We start from the raw sequence: 22345 nt of genomic DNA, 5'->3' as shown, positions 1-22345 counted from the left end.
CCTGACGCCTTTGAAGAGATGCTTCAGAGTTTACCTATATTATTGTCCATAATAAATTAGTTATCAAGAGCCAATATTAATAGATGGGACTTTCTGAGTGGTCTAGTGGTTAAGATACTATTCTTCCACTGCTGGGGGCACAGGTTTGATCCTTGATCAGGGAACTAAAACGCCACATGCCACATGGCTGGGCCAAAAGGAAATAAACTTTACATAAAGAATCAATATTAAAGAATATTTTTCCATCTTTACCAAAACTATTATTGAAAGCATTATATTTACATGAAGTGATTCAAGATCCTTTTTAGAAGAACCTACTTGATAAATAAATTCCTCCTATAATTCATTTCTAGGAGAAAAAATTGCCTTAAAAATTGATCTTTGGTGTTAAAAAACCAAACCAGTAGAGTTGTGATAATACCATCTTACTCTTTCATCTACTCCCAGCTAGTAGTTAAAATTTAGTGTTCCATTTATCATAATTCTGTCACCTAGATTTCCCCCTTCTGTGCTTGGATCTTAATATATTTATTGCGAGCATTTCAAACATTCTTTTTAATGTGGAATGTAAATTACATATTATCACGTACAAACTTTGTAACTGTCCTATTTCCTAAGCATATTATCTGCCATCCTCCATGATTCTTTACTAAAGATGAGGAAATAGATTCTAAGGTCACACAGAATAAATGGCAGGCTGTGTAATCAGAATATCTGCATTCTAGACCCAGGTCCGGGCTTCCCTGGTGACTCAGATGGTAAAGAATCCGCCTGCAATGGGAGAGACCTGGATTTGATCCCTGGGTTGGGAAGATCCCCTGGAGGAGGGCATGGCAACCCACTGCAGTATTCTTGCCTGGAAAATCCCCATGGACAGAGGAGCCTGGTGGGCTACAGTCCATGGGATCAAAGAGTCGGACATGACCGGGTGGCTAAGCACAGACGCAGGTCTGCCACTCACCCTGCAGTGACCTTAGCAGAAATCACCTAAATTTCTTGGAGTCTCAAATTTTTGTCTGTAAAATTGAGTTGAGATACACATCACTTAGGGTTACACTAAGAACTGAGATTATGCATGCAAAGAATTTCTTTTATGGCATGTACAAGCAAAGAAGGACATGGAGGAAAAACAGCAGCACATACTTGTTTGCTAGTAAGGAAATGGTTAACAACCCATCCTTGCTGTGTCTACTGATGAAACAGTGAAAGATTGCAGGTTGACAGATTTTTTAAGGGGTGCCAAGAAAAGCAGTGGGCACCAACTCTCCTCCGACCTCACCCCATCCAGCCCCACAGATGCTACTTCCATGAGATTCTCAGGCAGTCACCTAAAGGTGGTAAACTATGGCTAAGGACAGAGGATGAGTGTTAGGGCCTGTTAGATGAGCCAGCATGGGCTGGGCTGGATGGTTTAGCTGTGTTGGCTAAGATAATGTATTTTTCTTCTTTTACATTTTCAGTCATGGTTCAGGGTTAGGTTCTATAATTCATAGGCCTTAGAATGAGAAACACCACATTGCTTTGCGTTTCCCACTCATCACACAGGGGAAACGTAATCCTTGCCCTGGTCATGATGTACAGTAAAATCTACAGGACTAATTAATGTTGTTACTTACAGACAAGGATGGATGGGGCAATTTAGGGGCTTTAAACATTCAGTAGTGGGACTTCCCTGGCGGTGATTATGACTTTGCCTCCCAATGCAGAGGTGTGGGTATAATCCCTGCTTGGGAGCTAAGATCCCACACGTCTTTGGGCCAAAAAAACAAAACATAAGACAGAAGCAATATTATAACAAATTCAATAAAGAATTTTAAGATGGTCCACATCAAAAAAATCTTAAAAAAACAGATTCAGTAGTGAAGTCATATTCTGAGTTAAGGTTAATGAAGACAAAATAATTAGCAAGTCAGAAAACCATTTAGACGCTAATCAGGAGAACTTATTTCTAGTCCCCACATTTTTATTTCCTAATTAAAAACATTTTTTTTTAATTGAAGTATAATTGACTTACAATGTTGCATTAGTTTCAGGTGTACAACAAAGTGAATTAGTCATACATATACATATATCTACTCATTTTAAGATTCTTTTCCCACATAGGTCATTACATACTATTGAGCAGAGTTCCCTGTGCTATACAGTAAAGTCCTTATTAGTTATCTATTTTATATATAGTAATGTGTATACATCAATCCCAATCTCCCAGTTTATACCTTTCCACTCTTCCCCCTGGTAACCATAAGTTTGTTTTTTACATATGTGACTCTGGTCCCACATTTTAAATAGGCTTATGGGCTTGACTGGACTTCCCTGGTGGCTCTGATGGTAAAGAATCTGCCTGCAATGCAGGAGACCCAGGTTTGATCCCTGGGTCAGGAAGATCCTCTGGAGGAAGAAATGACAACCCATCCCAGTATTCTTGCCTGGAGAATTCCATAGACAGAGGAGCCTGGCGGGCAGAGTCGGAGATGACTGAATGACTAACACACACATAGCCTTGGCCAAATGACCTGTACTTGCTGGGCCTCAGTTTCCTCATCTGTAAAAGAAGTTGATCTAAAGGATCTCTAAGGTCCTTTCCAAGTGCAAAACGCTTTAACATGTCTTTTAAAAGACATGCACATGTCCCAACAAAGTTTTCACTTCCTTGCTGCTTGGATAGATAAGTCTGGGAAGTAACCCTGTGGGAAGGAGGCCTAGGCACCCGCAGTAGTAGTAGTACCATCTTCATTGACACTCTTTGTACTGGCTGCCTCCCTTCCCCTGTCCCTGCTATGACTGCCTAGGACCACCTCTCAAAAACACTGCTTACAAAAATAAAAACAATCTATATTAGGGCACGTGGGCATTGGAGCCCAGAATGAACTGGGTCTGATTTCCAATGCTGTGTCTAACCACATGATCTTGGACAAGTCACTGAACTTCTATATGCGTCAGTTTTCTTATCTATACACTAGAAACACTACCATCCTCCTAGTAGGGCTTCTGTGAAGATTAAATAAGATAAGGCACGTTAGAATTTAGCAAAGTGCCTGGCATCCAGCAAGTGTTCAATAAATGCTATTATTGTAAAATGTATTTTTATTTTTCACATTTTATGTTTGGTCTTTTTTCACTAACCTGTTATAATGTTTCAGAAAATAATTATCATACCACTATAACAAACATTTGAATCTAGAATAAATTATACCTTGCCTAATTCAACTTACCAACTTAATAACACTACAAAATTGATCAAGTTTAACTGATTCTAGCTAACTCTAGCCTTTGTATTTTTGCTTTCAATCTTTATAGAAGTCATTTAAGGGAGGTAGGAACCAGCTCTAGGTTCTATGTATTGGTTCACATTATTAAAATAAGCTTAAATAGTATATGGATACTAAAAGCTTAATTTAAAATAAGAAGTAGAGTTGAATATGTACCATTAGTATGGTATGCTAAGCAAAGGAAAAAAAATCTACATGTACTCTGCTTTTTACAATCTAAATGGCAAAGTTTCACTAGTCTTTATTAATGAGGTGCATAAAATACCTACAGAGGCAAAGGTTCTGACAATCTACTATGTAACAGCATAAATGATTATAGTCTAACAGCTGGAATTTTAAAAAAAATACTGCTGCAATTTTGACTAGTTCCGGTTGATTAATCAAAAAAAATTGTTTGAAGAATCAAAAATTACATATATACCATAAATATGTACTTTACCTTTAGACATATTAGTAGGCCCTAAGTTCCCAGTTTTCCAAAGTAATCTCAAGATTTCCCTTGAGGAAGAATTCCTGCCCAATATTTTTCTCACATAAACCATAGTCAGAATTTATTTTCTACAGTTCTAACTTTTAGTGTTCTATGTGGACTGAACACTAAGAAACAAAAAGAAAACAAACAGAAAAAAAATTGCAAACCAAGCTTAGGATATTATCTCTCAAGCTTTCAAAATTTTCTCTCCAATTCTTTACAGTTCTCCTACCTACTTTTTAAGTCACTCGCTTTAAAGGAAACTTTCCAAAGAATACAACATTCTCTTCACAGGAATAATACTCTTTCCTTTTGTACTTTTATAGATTTACACACATTTAAATTGAGAGTCCCTTGGACTGCAAGGAGATCCAACCAGTCCATTCTGAAGGAGATCAGCCAGGGATTTCTTTGGAAGGAATGATGCTAAAGGTGAAACTCTAGTACTTTGGCCACCTCATGCGAAGAGTTGACTCATTGGAAAAGACTCTGATGCTGGGAGGGACTGGGGGCAGGAGGAGAAGGGGATGACAGAGGATGAGATGGCTGGATGGCATCACTGACTCGATGGATGTGAGTCTGAGTGAACTCCGGGAGATGGTGATGAACAGGGAGGCCTGGCGTGCTGCGATTCATGGGGTCGCAAAGAGTCGGACACAACTGAGCGACTGAACTGAACTGAAATTACCTAATCACGATAACAAGCATCAGTTCAGTTCAGCCGCTCAGTCGTGTCCGACTCTTTGCGACCCCATGAATCGCAGCACGCCAGGCCTCCCTGTTCATCACCAACTCCCAGAGTTCACTCAGACTCACGTCCATCGAGTCAGTGATGCCATCCAATAACAAGCATAATTAACACCAATAGGCTTGCAATAAAGACAGTCACTGACCCAGTTGTAGGAGCAGGGAACATATTCATATCTGGGCAGCATTTGGTGTGTTTTATGGAGAAATGAACATGGGCTCATGGGGTCAACCAGTTAGGTATCAAGAGGATTATCTTTATATTAGAATGTGTGTATGCTAAGTCGCTTCAGTTGTGTCCGACTCTGTGACGCTAAGGACTGTAGCTCGCCAGGCTCCTCTGTCCACGGGATTCTCCAGGCAGGAATACTGCAGTGGGTTGCCATGCCCTCTTCCACGGGATCTTCCTGACCCAGGGATTGAACCCCTGTCTCTTATGTCTCCTGCACTGGCAGGCAGGCTCTTTACCGCTATTGTCAACTCGGAAGCCCCATATTAGGATGAATCATATGTAACTGCCAATATCCAAACAGTTTTTCCTAGAGAAATGTCAACTGAATATGTTCAACCTAATATAGTTCTATTTTTTAATTATAAAAATATTGATTATACTTAATGTTTAATATTACATCTATTACCCCCTTTCTCCTCCCTTTGAACAATGAATAGTGATTCTTACACTTCACTTTTTAAATTCCACATTTGCTCAGGAATAAGTTATTCTATAAGCAGTCACTTGAGGTTGGTTTCCTAAGAATGTGATTTCTATTTTTTTTCTTTCTCCAGGTTAAAGTCTCACTGGTTAGAATTTCAAAGAAAATTTTCAAAGACTGAAGGTATAAGAATATGCCTTGCAGCAAATCACAGGATAAAAGCGGAGGGACTAATGTGTGAGGTCAGCACTAGTTTGTTTGCTCCTCAGACACACATCTTTGGACTTGTAGGATCCAGCACAGCACTGTCTGCCTAGAGAAGGCAGAAACCAGTAAGAAGAGGACTGAGCGGAGAAGCCCTGGACCCCGTGAGATACAAGCAGCCTTTCCTTCTCATCTGTCCGTGTTACGCCATGTAACTGTAACAAGCAAACAAATACATCGTAAATGTGCTATTAAGACAAAAATCCCACAATTTGGGATGGAAAGGAAGAAGACAAAGGAATGGGGGGCTGTATTTAGATGAGGGACAATTTGCCAAACCCTCTTTTTCTTGTTCTCGTATTTCTACCACCGACCCTAAAAAGTCTAAAATAAGTTGTCCTTAAGTATTATTAAGTATTAGTCACTCAGTCCTGTCTGACTCTTTATGATCCCGTGGACTGTAGCCCGCCAGGCTCCTCTGTTCATGGGATTCTCCAGGCAAGAATACTGAGTGAGTTGCCATTCCCTTCTCCAGAGGATCTTCCTGACCCAGGGATCGAACTAAGGTTTCCGGCATTGCAGGCAGATTTTTTTTTTTTTTACCATTTTACCTACTTGGGACCTCACAAAACTAGTGTTGGATATTAGAACCCTAGTGGCTTAAGAGACACCCTCTAAATTATCAACCCACAAAGTTAGTATACTAAGGCAGAAGAGCCTGAATGTTGTAACTATACTTGGATTTAAATCCTGGCTGCACACTTGTAACCCTGGACCCTTGCTGAGCACAATTTCTGCTTCTTCACTTGAGCACCTTTCTTCACTTTTCTGCATCCATGTGTGCTGTGAGGATTCTGGTACAGACCTTGCTGTCTTCAGACAATTCATGAGAAAAATGCACAGAAGTGCCTGACTGCAACTATTGACTGATACCTAAAAGATGCTCAAACTTTTCCCCTCGTAATCGTTAGCAAGAGCGTGCATTCTATAAGCATTTGGCACAAGCTCATTTTCTGTTCCCAAATCATTGTGGAAGGGAGCTGTCCTTTCCAGGGTCAGATAGAGAAAAGAGATAAAGCTCCACAGGAGAGGGAGAGGTTCCAGAATGATGAAGTTGCAAGTGCAGAGGGGTGCTTTCGAAATACCAATACCAACAGGTCCCTTCCATTCTTAAAAGGCTCCAAAGCCCGCTCCCCCCACCCCCATTGCCTGTATGACAAAATCCAAAATTTTTACTAGGTGAAATGCAGCCTTCAGTAAGCTGAGCACGCTTAGCAACCTCCTATCACACCCTGCTCTGCAGTGATTTTTACAGTGTTTCCAGCTCTCTGAATGCACCACAGCCTGAATTTGACTTCCAGCCCTCAGCCCATTTCTCTACTCCAGTGTTCCTTCTTTCAGCTCAGGAGGGCAGTTCTGCCTGCCTTCCCATTTGGCTTCCCCCATGCTCTGTTTCTGTTAATCACAGTTTTTCACACTGTACTGTATTTACCTCCCTTGAACCCACACAGACCTGGACGAGCTTCAGCATCCTGCCAACCACTCTGCCTGATGCAAACCTAACACTCAGATGTTTATTGAATTTGAACTTCTGCAATTCCCAAATTTTGGCTGAGTTTGACTCTATAGTTAATCTTGGAGGAAACAAAGGAGCTGGGCTGCTGGTGGTCAAGGCCTGTGGCTGCTTCTCCAAGTGGATGCAGATTTGTCTTTAACAAGGTAGTCATACAAGTTATATGTTATATGGTAACTTATTTCATCTGAATAATGGAAATATCTATCTCTTTGGACATATTTATCACCAAGAAAAAGGATAATTTTATTTGTCAAGGCAATAACATGTGCTTTTGATATATCTAAATCAGTTTGATTCAGTCGCTCAGTCGTGTCTGACTCTTTGTGACTCCATGGACTGCAGCACACCAGGCTTCCCTGTCCATCATCAACTCCCAGAGCTTGCTCAAACTCGCGTCCATTGAGTTGGTGATGCCGTCCAACCATCTCATCCTTTGTTGTCCCCTTCTCCTATCTAAATCAATTAGGAGTAATTAAAAATCTCAATTTTTTAAAAAAGACTGATCCTATAAAGTGCATGAGTGTTCAGTTTTTCATAATGTGAGTAGTCCAAATTGGATGAGTCCAATTTGTGTTTATGGGATGCTTCTTTCCCTGGTTTATGATGTATTTTATTGAAATTCAAGATCAGTTCTCAATTTAACATGCTGCTACATATCAGTTCAGTTCCGTTCAGTTCAGTCACTCAGTTGTGTTCGACTTTTTGCCACCCCATGAACCGTAGCAGGCCAGGCCTCCCTGTCCATCACCAACTCCCAGAGTTTACCCAACTATATATACAAAGGCTCCAAAATTCTTCCATATTCTAAAGCTGATGTTTGCACATGTAGCATACCAAGAAGAATAAACAATTAAACAAATTAGAAAAAGTCTTATTTCTTCAACTCAAATAGTAATTATCTGAAGACAGAGGCTTTCTTTTACATACATTCCATTGCCTACCATAAAGAAACAAATCCCAATTTGTACAACGACATATTTGCAAAGGTAAGCATTACTGCAATGTGAGTTGTTTATAATTATTGCTAATACACCTATCCAACAACAGAGGATTAGTTAAGGAAATCATATTATAATTATTGGAATAAATGCAATAGGAGTTTTAGAAATTATAAGAAAAATGCTTACTATATATTACAAGGAAAATATAAAATATTAAAACTCTATATGTAGTATGATAGAGGAAAACATGTATTTTAAAAAATGAGAGAGATAAAGGTAAAATGGCAAAACGTTTACTGTGGTAGAATCATGCTCGGGGGCAGAAATTCTCTTTTTGGCTCCCCAGTCTCACCACTTTGACACCTTCCAGTGTTCTTTTCTCCTCACCTCAGACCTCCCCAAGCACAGCCAGTTCTTCTTTAACAATGCCTTTCGGGATCAATCCAGGCCCACATCACCTTACACAGAGATTTTGAGAAAAGATTCCCATTTAGCCTATCTTCAGAATATCCAACTATCATATCTATTGTCAGAATAAGACAGTTATTCTACTTCTAAATTATCTACTGTGGTAATCTCTTCATTTATGTTTTCTGCATTTTTATGTATGTGTTATATTTGTCAGTAAAATTGGGGTTTTCATGTAACTCACTGTGGTTTCATCTCTTGTTTTGCTAGGATAAGGTTAGGATTCATGATTCTCTGTTGATATGGTCCTTATTCATTACACTTCTAAGTGGAATGTTTAGCCAGGATAGGTGGGTTTCTGTCTGCAGCAATGTAGCTGACAGAGGCCAACTCCTCTTCTTCTGCATTGTCTGCCAGCTCCCCCATGTTTACTGAAACAAACTCCTTAACATTCTCTAAAACCCAGCTTAAAAAATTTTAAGTTTTCTATCATCATCCAACCCACCCAGTATATGCTACCTTAATTCATCTTGCATCGTATTCTGCAAGCATTTATCAAGCTGATACTAGTTGCAAGGCTTGAAAAATTAGCCTTACTTTGTTTACAATCTTTCTATGGACCATGACTATTGATGAAAGAAGCTAATCAACAACAAAAAATGATATAAGTGATACACAAATGTTCAGGAGTGGGGAAGAGGGAGACTAGTAAAGAGAAGAGGGGAACAGAGGTGAGAATGAGGAAGGCTAGAAGGAAGAGACAAGGTAAAAGCTGAAAAGAGGTTTCCAATTGAAAAAAGTGTAATCTGAGACACGACCTCTGGGTTTTGCACCTGGGTGACTATGATAAAGGGGAGGGAGGCTAACATAACTAACTGGTGTTAACTAGAAATGCTTTGCGGCAAAGCAAGACAAATCCAAATGAAATACAGTAAGTCCCCTACAAACGACCAAGTTCTATTCCAAGACTGTGTTTGTAAGTCCAACAGAGTTAGTACTATATTGTAATAGGTTTATAATACTTCTCACACAAATAATACATAAAAAACCAACACAAAAAGTAAAGAAAACGTGTGCAGTTGTACAACAGCTGGCATATAAGGGCTGGCATCAAGTGAACAGGTAAGACGAGTCACTGACTGGAGGAGGGAGAAGAGATTCAAGATGACAGAACTTGAAGGGTCATCAGCAAAAGGAAATGGAGAGCAAGCTGCTATTTCATTCACACCTGATGTTGACGGCGCAGATTGTGGTTTCTTGCTGGAACCAGATGCACACTTGCACCTTTGAAAGTTCACAATCAGGAAGGTTCTTCATATGAGGGGGACTTGCTGTATTACAATATACACTAAAACTGAATAAGATCCATGGAAACCACAGAATTTAAGGCGAGTAAGTAGCAGTGATAACCTAAGTAACAAAGTTCTATGAAAAGGAAACCTAAATGAGTACCTTTGTACACAAGAAGGAAAAAAGGAACCAGAGAATGAGAGCCTGGTCAGTGAACCATGAAACAGCACAGGACTTCAGGAAAGTCAGAGAGGAAAGAAAGGAACTCTAGGGGAGTGGGTACCCACAGTAGTTGTTACCAGCCTCAGCCCTGGATCAGACCCCTGAGTTGGCATCTCAGTTGCAATCTCCTCCAGCTACTTGTGTGCCTTTGGGCAAGTTCCTGTGTCTCAGTTCCCCTATCTGAAAAAGCATCATGTTTTCATTTATTTACTCCATAGGGCTGCTGTGAGAATTAACAGATTTGATACAAGTTCTTAGAACAGTGCCAGGCCAAGAAGCATTCAATACATGTCTGCCACTGGGGGTGGAGGGGATTTTTTGTTTTTAATCCTCAGTGACCTAGAGGGGAACAATTTCAAGCCAGTAGTAGAAACAAAAACTACAAAATAAGGGAATTAACAGTCAAGGGAATTGACAGGAAGGGAATTAACAGTCAAATGATGGGCAAGAAGACTGGGGACAATCAAAAGTTGATGACTCTTTCAAGGCAGTGAAACAGTAAGAGCGAGAAAGAGTAACCTGAGAATATAGGGTTAAGTGAAAAAGCTTTTCCAGGGAATAGATCAGTAAGAGGAAAAAGGCTTGGTCGCCAAAACTATTCTTCAGTCGTTGTGGCACTTGTTTTCCCCAAGCTGGACAGGGGTAGAGACCAGATCCTTCCTGTCCCAGCCTTCCCCAGGGAGCTCTAACGAATGCTCCCTTGGCATCCGGTAAGTTTGAATCAGCGCTGGTTGATTAGGGGGGAAGGCCCATTTTCTAACCAACGATACCTCGGAAGATGAAACAACAGGCTTTCCGATTTCCATCTCCGGCACGACCTGTTCTACCGCTCTGTACTCATCACTCTCCTCAGCCAGCAGCCGCTGCCGGGACAGGATGCAGTTCAGGGAGCCAAAAAGGCAGCGCCCGCTGCAAGAGCAGCGCCCCGAGTTAATTCTGGCCTCGAGGACACAAAAGCACCCCAGAGGGGAAAGAAGCAGAAAGAAAGGGGCTCTGCCCGGCGGGGCAGGGGTAGGCTGTGGCGAGCAAGGCCAGATCCCGGAGCTGGGAAAATGACCTCGCCGGTCAAGGTCGAGGAGGTCCCTCTTCCTCCCCGTCCCACCAGCAAGCACCTTTGTCCTCTCGCCTGGAACAGCGGGGCCCAGTCCCCAGGGAAAGCTAGGGGAGGGCTCAAAACCCAGGGACTGCGGGGACCACCGTCCCTGTGCGATGTTGGGGGGGTGTTGGTAGGGGGGCTCCCAGGGAGGGCGCAGGTGAGCTCCGCGGCCCCGCCCGCCGGCGGGAAGGGCTTTGACCCTGGGCACTCCCCGGCGTCGCGGCCGCAACTTCCGAAGCGCCCCCCAGAGTCCAGGCAGGGCCTGGCCGGGCTCCCGAGTCTTCCGGAGCCGGATCCCACTCCTCGCGCGCCGCGCCCAAGTTCCTCCCACTAGGCTGCCCTCGATCGCCCGGTCCTGGGGTCCTCTCCCTCTCCTCCCCCATCCCTCCTCCTTTGCGTCCCGGAAAAGTTAGGCCCCGGCCCCCCGGCTCGGAGCCCCGCACTCACCCCGCGAAGAGCGGAGCCGAAGCGCCCGGGCGCGCGAGCAGAGGGCGGCGGCGAGCGGCGGCGCGAACGCGGAGCTCCTCACAGCGGCCCCTGCTGCCCTGGCCGCAGACCAAGCTGGGAAAGGGGCGGAGGCGGCCGGGGTGTCACCTGCCCGCTCTCCCACCCAGCCGCGTGACGCCGCGCAGCGCCGCCCCCTGCCCGCCCTCCGCGGCCGCCAGGTACCCGCGAGGGGGCGCGGGGAGGAGCCGCCCGCTGGGAAGGACCCGCTGGGAGGTGCGCGCGGCCTCGGGCGCCCCTCCTCCGCCTGGCTCGGCGCCCCGCCGCTCGCCTCGCGGCTGGGACCGGGGACCGAGGGTTGCTCGGGAAGATCGGTTCTGACCTCTGCACATTTCTTTTTGAGCACAGATGTCATCACCTGAGGTCATCTCAAGGCTTAAATAATAAAGGCTTAAATGATGTGAAAACTGTTGTCAAGCATGACTCAGGATTAAGTTGCAGAAAAATCTGAAATGAGGAAAACCTGGCCGAGGATGAGGCTGGCGGCGGAGTGGTAGGAAAAAAAGGGAGTTCTCGCTCCTGAAAAGGCTCTTTCAGAGGGTTAATTCATTATCTAAAATGGTGACCAGACCCGACGGCCGTGAGAGGCCCAGTGCGGGTCAGCTTCACCCCTACTTATTAAAAACTAGAGTTGCGGCGAATATGGGGGAGCGAAGAGGGCTATTAGAGCAATGAAGAGGAAATCCTATATAATCTAAGTTAACTTTCTTGTTCTGATTATTAACCGCAGCTGCTGCAGCCAGCACACTCCAGCACATTGACTTCTCCTTATCCTGGATTGGACTGAATGGTGGGGTGAGGATGAATGTTAGGCGTTGCCTTGCTTTGTGTCTGATCTTGATCCTCCTAACCACTGTCATGTCTGGAAATCCTGGCATCAATATCTGGAAGGTAAAATAAGAATCCTAAGAAGTTAATTATTGTGGAGGCAAAAACTCAAGAAGGAGAATTGAGTTGTCTTCTAGAAGCCGGAATGTAGCAGGAGGGGCTGAAGTCCTGACCCCGGCACTTCACAAGCATGGTCTGTGAGTTTCTGCTGTGAGTTTTAAGCATGAAATCATTGCCGGAAGGTCCAGACTACCCAGGAGGAAGGGGAGGGAGAAAAAGCATGTTTCACTCAGGTACAGGTGTGGCCTTCCACCACCTAATCCTACTGCATCAACAGGAGATTTTAAAGATTTTATACAAAATGTTGAGAGCCCTCCTAGTAGCCAGTGGGGAACATGAAAGCTCAAATTTAAGAGAATCCCAGCTTCAGCGAAACTAAAGGCAATGGAAATAAAATAATATTATTAATCATTTAGATATTCTTGCTTCTTGATTATAGTGATTCTGAAGCCTGGAATTCTTTGTTAAAATAGGTTACTAAGTATTAGAGAAGCTAAAGATTTCTCCTTCTGTTTAGATAAACTTTGCTTTCATCATAAGAACATGCCATTTAATAGACGTGGCTCCTGGGAACTAGAGACAATTGCTTAACAATATTTGCTTTTGTGTTTATCACTATCTACCTACCTATGTATAATTATGAAATTTCAAGTACACAAAAAGGTCAAGTGGATTCATTCATTTAACATATATATTCAGTGCTTTTAAGTTCCAGGCTCTGGAGATTCAACAGATAACAACAACAACAAAAGTTCTCTGTTCTTGTGGAATGTACCCTCGCTTACCCCATTCTAGTTGGGGATGACATACCACAGAGAACTAAACAAGTGAAATACAGCTGTCATGTTATGGTCAGTGCTGCCAAGAAAAATAAAGAAGGGAAAGAGATAGGGGCTTTTGGAGATAGGGAGTTGGAATGTTAAAGTAGCTACGGAAGTCCTCAGCTGAAGGAGGCATTTGAGCCAAAATTGTAAAAAGATAAGTGGCAAGGTTGTGTGTCTATCTGGGTAACAGCATTCCAAACAGTGGGACCTATGAGGCTAATGGTATGGGCGAGCATCAGATGATCAAGTTCACAGAATAGCAAGGATGCCAGAGTGGTTGAACCTCAATAAGTGAGGCCAAAGGGTCAAGGGAAGCATTTTGAGTAAATATGTGACATCATGTAACTGAAGTTTTTAGAGGGAGCACAAAGACAACTCTTTTGAAAGTAGGGCAGGAGCAGGATGGGAAAGGTAGAGGCAAGTTGGTAATTAGGAGGCTCTTTCAACATCCAGGTGAGAGAGAAAGGTGGCATGCACCTGCTTGACTGGGAGTGGTTAGAGAGAATCAAAATTTTAAAATATATTCTAGGGAATTCCCTGGTGGTCCAGTGGTTAGGACTTCACCCTTTCACTGCCAAGGGCCCAGGGCCAATCCCTGATTGGGGAACTAAGATCCTACAAGGCAAAAACAGAAAAACTATATATATATATATATATATAGTTATAAGTGTGTATATATATATATATATAGTTATAAGTGTATATATATATAGTTATAAGTGTGTATATATATATAGTTATAAGTGTGTGTATATATATATACATATATATATATATATACTCACACTGAAGGTAATATCAAAAGGATTTCCAGAGGAGCTGGCATGCAGTGTGAAGGGCGGGGGGAGGTCGACTGGAGGTCGACTCCAGGGTGTTTGTAGCTGGAAGGAAAGAGCTGCCATTTACTAAGAAAAGAGGGACTGAGAGAAGACTGTTGGGAGGGGACTGTTTGTGGGACTGATTTATGACACCCATTAGATATCCAAGTGGAAGTGTCAAGTAGGAAGTTGTTTCTACCAGTCTGGAGTTCAAGAAAGAGGTCTGGCCTGGCTATATAAATTTGGGAGAAATCAGCTTTCACACGATATTTAATGGTCTGAGAATGGCTAAGAGCACCACAAAGGGGACTAGAGAAGAGATTTTAGAACTTCATACTGGGGTACCCCACTTTTAAGCGGTCAGAAGTGAGAAGGAACAGTCCTGAGCCTGGAGTAAAATCAGAAGAGTGTGGTCTCCTGGCAGGCAATCATATGAGTCGGCTATTGCCACACAACAGTTCTGCATGACAAATCACTTCGAAATCCATGGCTTATAGCAATATACCTGTCCTCATACCTGCAAGTCAGCAGGCTGGTTGAGGTTCCGTGGACCTAGATGAATGGCTCTGCTTTAGGCTGCACATTTAGCTTCAGTTTGTTCCAAGTGTGTCATTTCTGGAGCTCAGAATGAAGAGTCAGTAGCCACAGGGAAAAGATCTTCCCACGGTAGATAACTGGAGTACAAGAACCAGTCCAAAACACGCATGCTCCTGGGGACTCTGCTCACATCAAGTCTGCTAATATTCCATTGGCTGGAGTAGGTCACATGGGTAAATCCAACATCAGAGGGGAGTGGGGAACGTATTCAACCCACAGTGGAATGGTGAGAAGAAAGATTATTTGCTTAAAAAAAACTATACTTTTGTCACAGCAAGGGAAGTGATCAACTGAGAATGAGAAATTGGTCCTTGATTTAGCAATACGGAAGTCATTGGTTAACTGTGACAAAAAAACAGGTCTGGAGGAACAGAAGGAGCAAAAACCCAAATGAGATGAGTTTCAAGAGTGAGTGGGAAGGGCTTCCCTAGTGGCTCAGTGGTCAAAAACCCACCTGCCAACGCAGGGGACATAGGTTTGATACGGGGTCTGGGAAGATCCCACATACCACAGAGCGACTAAGTCTCTGCACCGTAGCTACTGAGCCTGCACACCCAAGGTCTGCAACTGCTGAAGCCCACTGCACCATATGGCCTGTGCTCTGGAACAAGAGAAGCCACCACAACGAGAAGTCCAAGCACGGTAGCTAGAGAGTAGCTCCCACTCACAGCAACTAGAGGAAAGCCCCCTGCAGCAACGAAGACCCCGCACTGCTGCTGCTGCTGCTGCTGCTGCGTCACTTTAGTCGTGTCCGAATCTGTGTGATCCCATAGACGGCAGCCCACCAGGCTGGGATTCTTCAGGCAAGAACACTGGAGTGGGTTGGACAAAGACAAAAATAAATAAATACAACAAAAAATTAAAAGAGTGGGAAGAGGGAAATTGGAGATAACAAGTTTAGACAATTCTGTCAAGGCTTTTTGTGGTAAAAAAGAAGAAATGAGGTAATGGCAGGAAGAAGAATTGAGTCTAAGGAGGCTTTTTGAAAATGTTCAGTTCACTCATTCAGTTGTGTCTGACTCTTGGAGACCCCTTGGACTCCAGCATGCCAGGCTTCCCTGTCCATCACCAACTCCCAGAGCTTGCTCAAACTCAGGTCCATCGAGTCAGTGGATGACATCTAAAATATGTTTGTACATTTTGGAAAATTTTAGTAGACGTGGAACAATTGATAATGCTGCAAGTTCAGTTCAGTTCAGTTCAGTTCAACCTCTCAGTCGTGTCCGACTCTTTGCGACCCCATGAATCACAGCACGCCAGGCCTCCCTGTTCATCACCATCTCCCCCAGTTCACTCAGACTCACGTCCATTGAGTCAGTGATGCCATCCAGCCATTTCATCCTCGGTCGTCCCCTTCTCCTCCTGCCCCCAATCCCTCCCAGCATCAGAGTTTTTTCCAATGAGTCAACTCTTCTCATGAGGTAGCCAAAGTACTGGAGTTTCAGCTTTAGCATCAGTCCTTCCCATGAATATTCAGGACTGATTTCCTTCAGGATGGACTGGTTGGGTCTCCTTGCAGTCCAAAGGACTCTCAAGAGTCTTCTCCAACACCACAGTTCAAAAGCATCAATTCTTCGGTACTCAGCCTTTTTCACAGTCCAACTCTCACATCCATACATGACCACAGGAAAAACCATAGCCTTGACTAGACGGACCTTTGTTGGCAAAGTAATGTCTCTGCTTTTGAATATGCTATCTGGGTTGGTCATAACTTTCCTTCCAAGGAGTAAGCGTCTTTTAATTTCATGGCTGGAATCACCATCTGCAGTGATTTTGGAGCCCCCAAAAATAAAGTCTGACACTGTTTCCACTGTTTCCCCATCTATTTCCCATGAAGTGATGGGACCAGATGCCATGATCTTCGTTTTCTGAATGTTGAGCTTTAAGCCAACTTTTTCACTCTCCTCTTTCACTTTCATCAAGAGGCTTTTTAGCTCTTCTTCACGTTCTGCCATTAGGGTGGTGTCATCTGCATATCTGAGGTTATTGATATTTCTCCCGGCAATCTTGATTCCAGCTTGTGTTTCTTCCAGTCCAGCGTTTCTCATGATGTACTCTGCATAGAAGTTAAATAATCAGGGTGACAATATACAGCCTTGATGTACTCCTTTTCCTATTTGGAACCAGTCTGTTGTTCCATGTCTAGTTCTGTTGCTTCCTCACCTGCATATAGGTTTCTCAAGAGGCAGGTCAGGTGGTCTGGTATTCCCATCTCTTTCAGAATTTTCCACAGTTTATTGTGATCCACACAAAGGCTTTGGCATAGTCAATAAAGCAGAAATGGATGTTTTTCTGGAACTCTCTTGCTTTTTCGATGATCCAGCGGATGTTGGCAATTTGATCTCTGGTTCCTCTGCCTTTTCTAAAACCAGCTTGAACATCAGGGAGTTCAAGGTTCACGTACTGCTGAAGCCTGGCTTGGAGAATTTTGAGCATTACTTTACTAGCATGTGAGATGAGTGCAACTGTGTGGTAGTTTGAGCATTCTTTGGCATTGCCTTTCTTTGGAATTGGAATGAAAATTGACCTTTTCCAGTCCTGTGGCCACTGCTGAGTTTTCCAAATGTGCTGGCATATTGAGTGCAGCACTTTCACAGCATCATCTTTCAGGATCTGAAATAGCTCAACTGGAATTCCATCACCTCCACTAGCTTTGTTCGCAGTGATGCTTCCTAAGGCCCACTTGACTTCACATTCCAGGATGTCTGGCTCTAGGTGAGTGATCACACCATCGTGATTATCTTGGTCGTGAAGATCTTTTTTGTACAGTTCTTCTGTGTATTCTTGCCACCTCTTCTTAATATCTTCTGCTTCTGTTAGGTCCATACCATTTCTGTCCTTTATCGAGCCCATCTTTGCATGAAATGTTCCCTTGGTATCTCTAATTTTCTTGAAGAGATCTCTAGTCTTTCCCATTCTGTTCTTTTCCTCTATTTCTTTGCACTGATAACTGAAAATGCTTTCTTATCTCTTCTTGCCATTCTTTGGAACTCTGCATTCAGATGCTTATATCTTTCCTTTTCTCCTTTGCTTTTCACTTCTCTTCTTTTCACAGCTATTTGAAAGGCCTTCCCAGACAGCCGTTTTGCTTTTTTGCATTTCTTTTCCATGGGGATGGTCTTGATCCCTGTCTCCTGTACAATGTCACGAACCTCTGTCCGTAGTTCATTAGGCACTCTGTCTATCAGATCTAGTCCCTAAATTTATTTCTCACTTCCACTGTATAATCATAAGGGTTTTGATTTAGGTCATACCTGAATGGTCTAGTGGTTTTCCCTACTTTCTTCAATTTAAGTCTGAATTTGGCAATAAGGAGTACATGATCTGAGCTGCAGTCAGCTCCTGGTCTTGTTTTTTCTGACTGTATAGAGCTTCTCCACCTTTGGTTGCAAAGAATATAATCAATTTGATTTCGGTGTTGACCATCTGGTGATGTCCATGTGTAGAGTCTTCTCTTGTGTTATTGGAAGAGGGTGTTTGCTATGACTAGTGCATTTTCTTGTCAAAACTCTTTATTAGCCTTTGCGCTGCTTCATTCAGTATTCCAAGGCCAAATTTGCCTGTTACTCCAGGTGTTTCTTGACTTCCTACTTTTGCATTCCAGTCCCCTATAATGAAAAGGACATCTTTTTTGGGTGTTAGTTCTAAAAGGTCTTATAGGTCTTCATAGAACCATTCAATTTCAGCTTCTTCGGCATTACTGATTGGGGTATAGACTTGGATGGTTGGCACATAGGAGATGGTTAGATTAATAGATTAGGTCAGATTTCCCAGAAACTGACCTGAGGCAGGAAATCATGTGCAAGGGATTTATTGAGGTCAATAAGGGATCCAAAGAGATCTGGGTGAAACAATGATATTGTCCACTACGCAAATGCTGTGTGTGTGTGTGTGTGTGTGTGCGTGCATGTGTTTGCGCAAGCACTCATGCTCAGTTATGTCTGACTGCAACCCTGTGGACCATAGCCTGCCAAGCTCCTCTGTCCATGGGATTCTTCAGGAAAGAATACTGGAGTGGGTTGCTATCTCCTACTCCTGGGGAACTTCCCCATCCAGGGATCAAAACCATGTCCCTTGCATCTCCTGCACTGGCAGGCAGATTCTTTACCATTAGCGCCACCTGGGCAGCCCTTAGGCAAATATTAGTATTTTTGAAGTTTTTTTTAAAGAAATAGAATGTTACAATTAAAGCTCTACCCTGCCTTAATCCTTTTCTTCTTCCCAAAGGTATCCTAAAGCAGCTATATATAATTTCGGTGTGTGTTTATACTTTCTTAGTATATCTATCTGAATATATACTGTAGTTTTGTATATGGTTAAATTTAATGTAAACAGTATCACACTGTATGTATTCTTCTGCAGCTTTGCTCTTTAGTCATGTTGATTCACATAGATCTTATTCATTCATTTAACTACTATAGAGTATTCTGTTGTACAACTAAACCATTTATTTATTTGCCTGCTGCTAAACAGAGTTGAGCTAGTTCTAATCTTTCCCTTCTGGAGATGATGTGTTACGGAATGTAGAAGTAAAGATTTTCTTGTATACATGGAGAAATTTTTCTAAGGTTTATGGTTAGAAATGGAACTGTTGGTCATGGGATAGATTGTTCTCTCCTGTGGACATTTGCAGTTTTTTAACTGCCGTATATCTGAACCCTCTGTCTCTATTTGAGGAAGTTCTTATTGTGACTTCACAGAGACCAAGGTCACCTCCCATTAGAGAAATTAAAAATGCATGAGACTCACTTTGCCACCCCACCTTGGACCCCTAGAGCTCACAGTTATGACAGAGACTGGGACAAGGGGACCCGCCTCCACTCCCTGATCACCTCCTCCCAGGATTCTGAAGTTGAAGCTAGTGATACAAGAGAGACTTCCCTGGTAGTCCAGTGGTTGAGAATCCACTTTCCATTGCAGGGGACACGGATTCAACCTCTGTGGGCAACTAAGCCGTCACTCTGCAAGGACACCCAGCACAGCCAAACAAGCAAACAAAACAACAGCAAAGAACAGTGACACAAGAAGCTGTCACTCTTCAGACTGACTCACTGGCATACGTTTAGCTCTAGTTTGTCAGCAAAGCTTGCCTTTCTTCCCACCTTTTCCAAACCTGTTACCCAGGCTTTGTGGAGAATCTGTAAGCTCTCAATATTTTTCAATAAACACCTTTTCCCATTTAAATTAGTCACTTTGTTTCTATTTCCTGCAACTGAAGACTCTGACTAACAGACTTTCTTAAGTGATGCCAATTTACACCCTACAACCTTGTATTAATAGTTCCCATTTCCCTAAATCCTTGCCAACATTTGATGTTTTCAGACCTTATATTTTTCCCAGCTGGATGGGTGTGAAGTGATTTCTCACTGTTTTTGGTTTTTAATGAATTAATGTATTTATTTTGTTTGGCTGCATCAGGTCTTAGGTATAGTGTGTTAGAGCTTCGTGGGCTCTCTAGTTGTGGCTCGTGGGCATGTGGGATCTCAGTTCCCCAACCAGGGATCAAACCTGAGTTCCCTGCATTGCAAGGTGCATTCTTAACCCCTGGACCACCAGAGAAGCCCCTCACTGTTAATATACATTTTCAGGATTCCTAGTGATAGTGAGCATCTTTTTTATATTTTTTATTCATCGAGATAGCCTCTTTGAAATGCTTTTTCTTATCATTTGCTTATAAAAATAAGCACTGGTTTAGTCATACAAACTTATTTTATATTTTTCTCATTTATATGTGCATTACATATTTTATAATATCTTTTCTCAATCTAGGACTTATATTTCTATACAGATTTTTGTTATTTTTAAATTTAAGTATAAATTTATCAATATTTGTCCTATGTTTTATGCATTTTGCTTCTCAAATAAATGTTTTCTTTTCCTGCAGTTTTAAATATACTCATTTTTGATTTCTAAATTCTATATTTTATCTCATTAAATATAGGTCTTTAATCCATCTGGAATTGTTTTATTTATTTGGTTGTGTGTGTGCATGATCAGTCGCTTCACTTGTGTCCGACTCTTTGTGACCCTATGGACTGTAGCCAGCCAGGCTCCTCTATTCGCGGGATTCTCTAGGCAAGAATACTGGAGTGGGTTGCCATGCCCTCCTCCAAGGGATCTTCCCGACCAAAGAATCAAACCGCCATCTCCTGCGTCTCCTGCATTGCAGCCAGATTCGTTACTGCTGAGCCACGGGAAGTCGTTTGCTAACCCCAGGTCTTAGCTGTGGCACGCGGGATCTAGTTCCGTAACCAGGAGCAAACCTGGGCCTCTTGCATTGGGGTAACCAGGAGCAAACCTGGGCCTCTTGCATTGGCGGCTCGGAGTCTTAGCCACTGGACCACCAGGGAAGTCCCTGGAGTTGTTTTTAAATTGTTACATTTGAGCAGGCAACGCATTCACATGCCTTCCATATCAAAAAGTCATACAGTGAAAATTTCCCTTTTTATCTCATCTGTGCTTTTCTGATATACTTTGAAACATTAGAAATATTTTTTTAAACACAGCATATTCTTCCTGTTTCTGTCTTTTTTATACAAATGGTAACTCTTAATACTGTAGACATTGCTTACACCTATTTTTTTCACTAAACAATATATATTGAGATGCTTCCATAAAAAGCCTTATTTAGTCCTCTTTTATGTTGCATGACTCCACCATGATTTATTCAACAAGTTTCCTATTGATAAATATGTAGGCTGTTTGTAGTCCTGTGATGTTAACACCAATAGCTAACACATGTATAATATGTGCCAGGGCCTGTTTAAATTGATTAATTCATTTAATTCTCACAGCAGCCCGAAGAATAGATACGATTATTACCTCCATGTTACAGATGAAGGAACCAAGGCATAGGGAGATTTAGTAACTTACTTGAGAGCATAATATTAGTTAGCGCGAGAGCTAGAATTCGAAACCATGCTCTAGCCTTCACGCCCCTCACCACATACAGTGCTACAATAAATACCCTTGCAAACACGATGTGATCCCCAGAAGTAGACCTGCTGGTTCAGGGAGCAAGCTTGTGCAATTGTGCTGGCTATTTCCTCTATTCAGGCTTGCACTAATGTACATGCCTGACAGCAGTATATCACAGTATCTTTTTCCTCCATAGCCTTACCTACAGTTAAGGTAACGTTTGTTATCAAATGTTTGGATCTTTATCAACTTGATAAAAGAGATCCAGGATATTGCTCTTATTTCTATTTGTGTTTCCCTTAAGGTGACTTCCCTGGTGGCTCAGATGGTAAAGCGTCTGCCTACAATGTGGGAGACCTGGGTTTGATTCCTGGGTCAGGAAGTTCCCTGGAGGAGGAAATGGCAACCCACTCCAGTACTCTTGCCTAGAAAATCCCATGGACGGAGGAGCCTGGTGTCCATGGGGTGGCAAAGAGTAGGACACAACTGAGCGACTTCACTTTCACTAAGGTGAGTGAGATTGAACAGCTGTTTCTTAAGTTTAAAAAGTCATTTATATTTCCATATCTACAGACTCTTTCTGCTCTCTAGTTTTCTACCAGGATGTAGCCCCTTTTTTCCCCTTATCAATTTCTAGGAGGACTGTAATATATATGTGTGAAGATGAACCCTTTGCTAATGAGTAGCATGTATCTTCTGCCCTCCCTCCGCCTTTGCTAAGATGTCACATACATGTCTTTCTGTGTAAGCTCTCTGTTCTACTCCACTGTCTATTTGTCCTGCCTTGGATTTTCTCTTGCTGCTGCTAAGTCACTTCAGTCGTGGCTGACTCTGTGTGACCCCATAGACGGCAGCCCACCAGGCTCCCCCGTCCCTGGGATTCTCCAGGCAAGAACACTGGAGTGGGTTGCCATTTCC

The 22345-nt window shown here is 42.7% G+C and overlaps 1 protein-coding gene across 2 annotated transcripts in view; it reads right to left on the bottom strand.

Moving 5' to 3' along the window:
- ELOVL7 (ELOVL fatty acid elongase 7) overlaps window positions 1-11525 on the bottom strand; it is an 81510-nt gene extending 69985 nt beyond the window's left edge. Inside the window, exon 1 of one of the 2 annotated variants that reach the window (XM_069556474.1) lies at window positions 11326-11525. The gene's annotated coding sequence lies outside the window, so the exon portion shown is untranslated. Of the gene's footprint in view, window positions 1-10552; window positions 11090-11325 lie in introns of those variants that run through there. The other variant, XM_069556475.1, reaches the window with a different exon arrangement.
- Window positions 11526-22345: the final 10820 nt, after the last annotated feature.

The sequence above is a fragment of the Ovis canadensis genome, chromosome 16 (assembly GCF_042477335.2).
Source record: "Ovis canadensis isolate MfBH-ARS-UI-01 breed Bighorn chromosome 16, ARS-UI_OviCan_v2, whole genome shotgun sequence".
In the NCBI taxonomy this organism is placed as follows: Eukaryota; Metazoa; Chordata; class Mammalia; order Artiodactyla; family Bovidae; genus Ovis; species Ovis canadensis.
Note: the sequence above shows the minus strand (reverse complement) of the source record. Positions and strands in the feature narration are given on the sequence as shown.